The sequence below is a fragment of the Siniperca chuatsi genome, linkage group LG7, assembly GCF_020085105.1.
Source record: "Siniperca chuatsi isolate FFG_IHB_CAS linkage group LG7, ASM2008510v1, whole genome shotgun sequence".
Lineage (NCBI taxonomy): Eukaryota > Metazoa > Chordata > Actinopteri > Centrarchiformes > Sinipercidae > Siniperca > Siniperca chuatsi.
The window spans coordinates 1943401-1953981 of record NC_058048.1 but is presented as its reverse complement, the minus strand read 5'-3'; positions in this window follow the sequence as shown (position 1 = coordinate 1953981).

Genomic DNA, 10581 nt, shown 5'->3' with positions numbered 1-10581 from the left:
AGAAGGGATGGTCGCAGTCCGGTTGCAGCAGCCAGAGGAGCTGAGGACCGCCAGGTGTTTTGCCTGGACCGAGGCGACAGTGGAGAACTCCAGGATGAGCTTGTCTTTTTCTCTGAGCTCGGCTTCCAGACAGGCGAAACTTTTCCTCAGCTTTGAGACGGTAAGGTGACAAGAACCACGCACAGCCATCAGGCTATCATTTAGTCCGTGAGAGTGCTTCGAAGCTTAAAGTCCACAGTTAAGTTGGACAGCAGATATGGATATGAGAATCAGGTCAGAGAGGATTCCCAGGTTAACAGACATTATATTATACATGTGTTTGTGGTCTGTAAGAGAAACAACAATAACATCAAATGAATATATGAATTAACAGGCAAAGTAACAAGTATTTCCATTGTTTTATTGGAGCTATTTAGCAGAGTTTCAGGAGCAAAACTGCACCTCAATCACGCCACTTTCTGCATTCCCTTAAATACCCACCTAACCCATCTTTCACTCTCGTATTCTGCGCCAGAACCGGCATCACACAACATTGCCTCGAGCACACTAAGAAAAGTGAGTTAACGCCACTACTTCACCTTATGAGCAACTTCATCCATCCACCCTGTGGCTTGGCTTAGTCTCCATCAATTGGACAGTCAGCGCTTCCCCCAGCACACATGTTGAAGTGTCCTTGGGCAAACCCCAAATTGCTCCAGAGGGCTGTGCCTTCGGTGTGTGAGTCTTTCTTCTTATGAGCAGTTGGCACCTGTCATCAGGGTATGAATGTGTGTGAATGGGGTGAATGTGATATGTAGTGTGAAGCGCTTTGAGTAGTCGGAAAGACTATAAAGGCCCTATACAACCATTACCATTAACCACTCACCTTATCTCGAATATGGACTTCGTCTCACTATCCCCATCGGGTTACGGCGAGGGTTAGGGTTAGGTTAGGGCACTGGGATGCCCCCTGGCACTTACTGCAACTGCTGAAGCTTGTTCTAGCCAGGGCTTCTGGCACCAGGATGCCATGATCTTCCATCTCCCAGTCCCTGCAGTTCTCATCAGATGGAGCATTCAGCACCAGGATGCCAGTGCCCAGCTTTCCTCCACAGCTCTCACAGCACCAAGTTCCTTCCATACTTAACTCTGGTCTTCCTTCTAAATCATCGACTCTGCCTCCTCTCATCCCCCCAACTATGCGGATAGTTGGAGATTCCATAGTAAGGAATATCCACTTTGTTAATGCGGTCACACACTGCTTTCCCAGAGCTATGACCCCCAACATCTGGCTGCACTCCCGACGACTATCACAAAAATCATAGTCCATGTCGGCACCAATGACACCGCCCGTCAGCAATCTGAGCTGATGAAAGCAGACTTCATTCACCTCTTTGACCTGCTCAACAGCACCGGAAAGCATGCTTTCATTTCGGGTCCAATTCCTACACTGGGTCGTGGAATTGGCCATTTTAGCAGGATCCTCAGCCTTCATACCTGGCTCCAGTCTGTCTGCAGCACCCATGACGTTTGTTTTATCCAAAATTTTAAACTTCTGGGATCGTTCTTCCTTGTTTACACGGTCTTCAACCAAACAAGTCAGGTAGTCGCATGCTGTCGGCTAAGCATTTTAAGTGTAGCTTAGAATGTTTTTTCCTCCTTTGAAGTACTCATGTTTAAACTTGGTGGCCCCCTCCCGGTCATGTTTCCTATCATTTATCGCCCCCCTAAACCTGCTGGCTCCTTCTTGTTTGAACTCCCTGAGTTTTTATCCATTCTTGTATTAAATTATTGTTCTTTGTGGTGATTTTAATAATCATGTTGATGACTCCTCTAATGTCCTTAGAGGTGATTTTTTTAAATATCACTAACTCTTTTAACTTACAACAACATGTGTCTGACCAAACTCTTTCCCGTGGCCGCACCTTAGACATAGTCTTTACTCCTTTACTCCTACCTGAAAACTCCATCTGTGGAAACCAGGGACATGTTTGTATCCGATCACCTATGCATTGTTTAACTGTGAATTACAGGCTGCTAGTACTATCCCACTCTAAGTACACACGCGTCCATGAGCGTAGTGCCTCAAAATTCTGTACACTGTTCAATTCTCCTGGCAATGTGTTTCCTGATATCCCGCTAAGGAATACTTTGAGCAATTTTTCTGCTGTTAACTCTGCCTGAACTTGCAGACATGTCTCTTATGAAAGTATCCTCCAGCCCTCTGGACAAAATCCCAACTAGGTTTTTATTGGAAGTTATGGATTGTATTGCGCCCCTTTTGCTAATTATTTTTAACAGCTCGCTGTCTACTGGCTGCGTTATTGTTTTGTCTCTTGAAGTAAGATGTGTTTGTGCTTGTGGTACCAGACGGACCCAGTGAGGCACGGTTGTTACAGCCATGTTAATTTCAACTTAACTGTTCGACACAGATAACTAATGTCTTAAAATCTCACATTCCTAACACAAGAAGCAGAAGAGAATGCTGTAGGAATCAGCACTGATGAATTTAAGGAGAAACCTCATAAGTTCGAAATTGCTTAACTTACGAAAGACCTGTCACAGTCTCTACCGCATTGAAAATATCATCTCAAAAAAATTGAATGAGGATTGTTGAGGTTGTCACATTAATCACCCAAGCCAGTTACTAGTTTTGCACACATTCGTGAAAAGATATGTACAAAGATTTTCTTGAAAACATTAATGGCCGTTTAAGCTACTGCTCCAGATATTTGTACAGAACCTGAGATTTGTCATTGTTGAAGCAACACTCACTGACTTACTACCAAAATCCAACATTGAACAGAGATTAACTGGAATTTGAGAAATTACAAATGATTACCGTCATTACCGACGCTGTTCATCTCTGGCAACAATCACTGTAGAGAAAAAAAACCCAATGTGAAACATTTTTGTAGATAATTTGAATGTTAACTTGTTACAGTAAAAATGTTTGTTAATGTTAAAAAGAATAGGTAAGAAAAATATATTTTTCATACAAATGAAGTTGTCTACCACATGACTTCCTGTTTTGCATGCATCATGTGTTCTGTTTTTCCAACAAAATGGATAAAAAGAAACAATACTTGACTGTATCCATTTTTGTCAGAGGAGCTGCGATAGATAGTGTTTGACAAAGTGTCTCATAACCCTTCCAACCCTGGTGCTTTTGGAGATACTAACAAACTTTGCTCTGCTACAAAAGACAGTACCCCCATAGAGGGACGAAGTAAAAGACTAGTTAATTAAACAAGATGCTTATACACTTCATGCAAATGCTGCTAATGTTACATTTAAGTGTCAAGCTGGGAAAGAGGGAGAGGACCTAAACGCAGACAGCAGGCTGAGCAGGTTCAGTTCAACAATTTTTAATTAAACGTACAAGGCTTACTCAGGATACAGGCAGGCAGTGGCCACAACCAGGTAAGCAGTCCAAAAGAGGCAAAACGGAGCCGGCAAAGCCCAAAATGTAATGTCACAAGAAACAGCACAAATCCAAAAGCACAAAGAACTAGTCAGGAAGCTTAACACAAATACAACAATCTGACACAGAATAATGAAGACACAGACTTAAATACACACAGCTAGGGGTGACAACATGACACAGGTGAAACTGATCAAGACAGCTGAAAACAATCAAAGCAATCAAAGACAGGAAGCAAAACTAAAAGACACATGAGGGAAGGAGACTATTTCAAAACAAAATAGGAAATGACTGAACACAAACCCAAAACCATGACAGCTAAGCATTTTCCAAGAAACAGAGTTCTTGTTTATGGTATAGATAAACAATTTCAAGCGGATTTAGTGGACATGACTGAATATTCAAAGAAAAATGACGGCGTCCAGTACCTGTTGACGTGTTTTGACGTGTTTTCCAAATATGCCTGGATCCGATGTCTCATGTCTAAGAGTGGTGAGGCTGTCACTAAACGTTCTGGAGATATTTTAAGTGAGGAACATGTGCCTGAAAAACAGCTGGAAAGCAATTTTACAATTAACAATTCAAATCGCTACTGGATTCATACAAAATTAAACATTTTTCAACATCTATGAGACAAAAGCTAACATGGTAGAGCATTTTAATATGACCCTAAAAATGCATATGTGTAGATATCTAACAGCTGTCAATTGATGCCATTACATAATTTAAACACATTGTGTATGCTTATAATCACTCCTACCATAGATCAAAATAACACTTGCTCAAGTCAATAAGGAAAACGAGAGAACAACAACAACTTGTACAAAGGAAAGCCTGAACTATCTATATTTTTAAAATGTAATATTGGCAACAAAGTGAGAATGTCAAAGCTTCGTGGAATTTTTGGAAAAGGTTATGAACAAACATTTACAGATGAACATTTTATTATAACAGAGGGTATACCACGCAACCCTCCTCTTTATAAATTAAAAGACTGTCAAGTGTTGGGGAAATATTGCAGGGATTTTGAAAGTGAAAGTGCTGCAAAAAATAATTATTGATACGAAAACAAAGTGTTTGATGTGTGATTGAAAAGATTCGTAACAGACAAAAAGTGGGACGTAGAACCATTGTTCTGGTGAAATGGTTGGGTTGGCCTGATAGGTTTGATTCTTGGATTTCAGAAAAAGACATGTGAGACCGAACTAAATAATGACCATTCTGTGTCATACTGGATAGGTGTGAGGACGAATTAATAAACTGAGTATGAGTAGTGTTGGCTTTTTGTGACACTTGCCTAGCAATCCATCTTTATCTGTGTACCCTCAAAACAAAATATGGAATTCTCGAACAAAACTTGTTAAGCCTATTAACCTCATATTTGAGATACAATATCCACACAGTTGGTATACCATTACAAAAGCTCATGTTGCTGTGTATCGACTTTAAAACACAAAGGAAGGAAGTTATTTCTTTGTCACAGGATTTCTATAACATACAAAAAATTCGGTCTGAATTTAATGCGGTGGTTAACCAAAATGGAGGAATTAAAACCCTGTAATTACAATACAATGATATCAGAAACTGTGTTGCTGTTTTAGGTGACCCAAACATAGCGGTTACATGTAACAGTAAGCTGGCTCATATTTTAGGGTTCAAACCAGGTGTGGCAGTTTCGACTCCTGATGAACGGCACTACCTCGAACATTATGCTCCACATCCGGCCGATATTCATGGCAGATGTTATAATATGTTGTATATGTGTATTCAGACATTATCGACTACGAGATTGTTGGTGACAACCTCTTATGCAGCATTTATATAGCAGGTATATACCCCATTCCTCAGTTCGACAAGCCACATTACGTGTCTCTATCCAAATCATCAATCAGTGATATCTGATCATGGTCCTTTCATATTATTAACATATTTACAAAAAAATTACATTTGAGATCCCGCCACTCTCAGCAATAACAGACACAGAACCATTGGCGTTTTACATATCATCCAGTAGCGGAGACTACATTAACCTTAATAACATGTTTTTATATTTACTCATACATTTTAAATCACCAATCCAGACAGAACCACTTTGGAACAACAGGATGAAGTAGGTCTGATCAACCATCCTGGTTGTAGGTGGTTTAACCTTGAGAGACACATATCCATATAGAATGACAGAATGCCTACTAAGCTATGAAAAAGACACACTAGACTCAGTTTGCTTGTGGATTATTTATCAAGGATACAATTGGTTGTTGTATTGGATGCACAGTCGCCTTTAGGTGACAATCAAGGATTGACAAAGAAATCAGAATCAGAAATACTTTATTGATCCCCGGGGGAAACTCTTTTGTTACAGCAGCTGACCATCACGTAAGTGCACACAGGAATAGAAGTACTAAGCAAAAATATAATACACTATAATACATTTCAGAAAATAAATTAAGTACCAAGTGGGTATAAGTATAAAATAAGTGTGGAGTGTAAAGTGGGTTTACCGGTTGATGATAATGATACAGAGGAGTCTGAGGGCCGACAGCAGCTGAGTTAGAGGGGGATGAGCAGGAGCCCGTGTGTCGAATCTGTTAAAGAACAAATTAAGTTCGTTGGCCCTGTCCAAGTTGCCTTCAACTCCTCTGCTGCCAGTCGGTCTGAAGCCAGTGATGCCCTTCATACCGCTCCAGACCTCTCTCATGTTGTTCTGCTTGTGTTTCAACTCCAGCTTCCTCCTGCCTCCTACTCCAGGCCTCCCTGATCTTCACCTTCAGGTCATCCTGGGTTGCCCTCACCTCCTCCCTATTACCATTATTAATGGCCCTCCTCTTGACATTCAGGATGTCTTTGATGCCCTTTGTTACCCACGATGTTATTTGGATAACAATGGACCACCTTAGTTGAGACACTGCAGTCCACACAGAAGTTAATGTAGCCAGTGATGCACTCAGTGATCCCATCAATGTCCTCTCCATGAGGCTCACAGAGTGCATCCCAGTTTGTCACTTCAAAACATTCCTGCAGTGTCTCATAGGCATCCTCTGACCATCTCCTCACTGTCCTTGTGGTCGCAGGCTGCCTTTTAATCAGAGGCACATAGCAGGGTTTGAGGTGAACCAGGTTGTGGTCTGACATACCCAAGGGGAGGAGGTGAGAAGGGCTGTATGCGTCCTTAACGTTGGCATACAGCAGGTCTAGTGTTCGCTCCTCTCTAGTAGGACAACTCACATACTGGGTGAAATTAGTCAGTGTTGTTGAAACACTGACATGGTTGAAGTCACCCGAGATTAATATGAGTGCACTCGGGTGTTGAGTCTGGAGTTGTGCTATGGCAGTGTGAATGGAGTTGCACGCCGATGCTGAGTTCGCAGAGGGGGGGATGTAAACAGCCACAACAATGGCATGTGAGAATTCATGTGGCAGATAATATGGCCGGAGTCCCACAGCTAACAGTTCAATGTCTGGGCTACAGATACTCTGCTTGATAGTAACGTGAAAAGGGTTACACCATCTGTTGTTAACCAGAACAGCAAGCACGCCGCCTTTCCGCTTACTGCTCCCTGTGGGATCCCTGTCTGCCTGAACAGTCTGAAAGCCGTCAAGAAACGTTATGATCCGGGATATCCTGGTGTAGCCATGTCTCTGAGAAGCACATCAAACTACACTCTGACTCCGGGCTAACGCTGTTAGCTCGTCCATTTTATTAGCCAGCGATCTCACGTTGCCCATTACGAGAGAAGGTAGACACAGCTTAAATCTCTTGTTCTTAAGTCTCTTTTGTCTGCACCCCTCTCTCTACCCTCTTCCACCTCTGCATCCTCGGTGTGTCCTCCTCCAGATCTCAGTGGGGACATTGGTTGTCCTGGGCGCCATGCCACTCGACTTCAGCGTGATCAGCTGTTCCCTGGTGTAAACAATGCGGCCAAGCAGCGGATCTGCAGCGGTGCCCTGACCGAGTAGCAGGAGAAGAAGTACCATGGCGAAAAAAAGTACTAAAACACTTTCTACTCTCATTTTCGTAAAGAGCGTAGTTTAAATTATACTTACACACAAGTTACTCAAGTTACTCAAGTTTGGAAGAAAAAGGAAAGCTTATCTGTCCAATAGGAAATTCTGTGTCAGCATTAATAACTTCATGTCATCCTTTTCCCACATCAAGCGGTGGTGTGCCTCAAGGTTCAATTCTGGGACCAATACTGTTCTCCTTATACATGCTTCCCTTGGGTGATGTCATCCGCAGAAATGGTATTTCTTTTCATTGTTATGCGGATGACACTCACTTGTACCTCCCTGTCAAGCCCACTGACCTTAATACTCTGAGTTCTCTGCAGGACTGCCTTTCTGACAAAAAAATTGTATGTCGATAAATTTTCTTCAGCTCAACTCAAATAAAACTGAAATCCTTGTTATTGGGCCCGAACACATCACTAAACAAATACTGCCATCTACTGGTAACCTGTCACAACATATCAGAATCAGAAATACTTTATTGATCCCCGAGGGGAAACTCTTGTTACAGCAGCTCACTATCACATCAGTGCACACAGGGATAGAAGTTCTAAGCAAATCAGAATATAATACAGGTAAGATAAATTAAGTACCAAGTCGATATAATATAAAATTAAAATAAGTATAAAATACAAAGTGGATTTACCGGTTGATGATAAGTATGTACGGTATAATAATACAATGTAATAATATAAGTAGTAAGTGATAGTGCATGAACTGTCAAGTTAAGTGTAGCTTATTAAGATGATTATGAGATGGTGGATATTGCACAGCAGTAATAGAAGTATGAATAAATATCAATAAATAGGTAATTTTAAACTGAAAAGAGTAAGTTGCACAGCAGTATTAAACACAGAATATTGCACAATTATTTCAAGTATTGTAGTGATGTTAATGATCAATGTCCAGTTTAATGACTTAGGGTCATGTAACACTTAGAGAGAGGAGTTAAAGAGTTTGATGGCCACAGGCAGGAATGACTTCCTGTGGCGCTCCTGTCAAGCCTGTTGTAAGAAATTTTGGTGTCTTGTTTGATAGCAATTTATGTTTTGAGCAACATATCACTAAGCTTGTCCAAACATATTTTTATCACCTCAGAAACATTGCAAAAATCCGATCTATTTTAAATCTTAGTGATGCACAAACTGTTGTACATGCTTTTATCTCCTCATGCCTTGATTATTGTAACAGCCTGTTCACTTGTCTCAATCAAAAAACTTTGACACGACTGCAGACTGTACAAAACTCAGCTGCTAGGCTTTTAACCAGGACCAAGAGGTACGACCTCATCACACCTGTTTTAGCCGCTTTACATTGGCTCCCTGTTTGTTTTAGGATTGATTTTAAGATCTTGTTGACTACTTTTAAGGCTCTTCATGGCCTGGCTCCAGACTATATTTTAGAAGCAAAACTAAAAGACACATGAGGGAAGGAGACTATTTCAAAACAAAATAGGAAATGACTGAACACAAACCCAAAACCATGACAGCTAAGCATTTTCCAAGAAACAGAGTTCTTGTTTATGGTATAGATAAACAATTTCAAGCGGATTTAGTGGACATGACTGAATATTCAAAGAAAAATGACGGCGTCCAGTACCTGTTGACGTGTTTTGACGTGTTTTCCAAATATGCCTGGATCCGATGTCTCATGTCTAAGAGTGGTGAGGCTGTCACTAAACGTTCTGGAGATATTTTAAGTGAGGAACATGTGCCTGAAAAACAGCTGGAAAGCAATTTTACAATTAACAATTCAAATCGCTACTGGATTCATACAAAATTAAACATTTTTCAACATCTATGAGACAAAAGCTAACATGGTAGAGCATTTTAATATGACCCTAAAAATGCATATGTGTAGATATCTAACAGCTGTCAATTGATGCCATTACATAATTTAAACACATTGTGTATGCTTATAATCACTCCTACCATAGATCAAAATAACACTTGCTCAAGTCAATAAGGAAAACGAGAGAACAACAACAACTTGTACAAAGGAAAGCCTGAACTATCTATATTTTTAAAATGTAATATTGGCAACAAAGTGAGAATGTCAAAGCTTCGTGGAATTTTTGGAAAAGGTTATGAACAAACATTTACAGATGAACATTTTATTATAACAGAGGGTATACCACGCAACCCTCCTCTTTATAAATTAAAAGACTGTCAAGTGTTGGGGAAATATTGCAGGGATTTTGAAAGTGAAAGTGCTGCAAAAAATAATTATTGATACGAAAACAAAGTGTTTGATGTGTGATTGAAAAGATTCGTAACAGACAAAAAGTGGGACGTAGAACCATTGTTCTGGTGAAATGGTTGGGTTGGCCTGATAGGTTTGATTCTTGGATTTCAGAAAAAGACATGTGAGACCGGAACTAAATAATGACCATTCTGTGTCATACTGGATAGGTGTGAGGACGAATTAATAAACTGAGTATGAGTAGTGTTGGCTTTTTTGTGACACTTGCCTAGCAATCCATCTTTATCTGTGTACCCTCAAAACAAAATATGGAATTCTCGAACAAAACTTGTTAAGCCTATTAACCTCATATTTGAGATACAATATCCACACAGTTGGTATACCATTACAAAAGCTCATGTTGCTGTGTATCGACTTTAAAACACAAAGGAAGGAAGTTATTTCTTTGTCACAGGATTTCTATAACATACAAAAAATTCGGTCTGAATTTAATGCGGTGGTTAACCAAAATGGAGGAATTAAAACCCTGTAATTACAATACAATGATATCAGAAACTGTGTTGCTGTTTTAGGTGACCCAAACATAGCGGTTACATGTAACAGTAAGCTGGCTCATATTTTAGGGTTCAAACCAGGTGTGGCAGTTTCGACTCCTGATGAACGGCACTACCTCGAACATTATGCTCCACATCCGGCCGATATTCATGGCAGATGTTATAATATGTTGTATATGTGTATTCAGACATTATCGACTACGAGATTGTTGGTGACAACCTCTTATGCAGCATTTATATAGCAGGTATATACCCCATTCCTCAGTTCGACAAGCCACATTACGTGTCTCTATCCAAATCATCAATCAGTGATATCTGATCATGGTCCTTTCATATTATTAACATATTTACAAAAAAATTACATTTGAGATCCCGCCACTCTCAGCAATAACAGACACAGAACCATTGGCGTTTTAC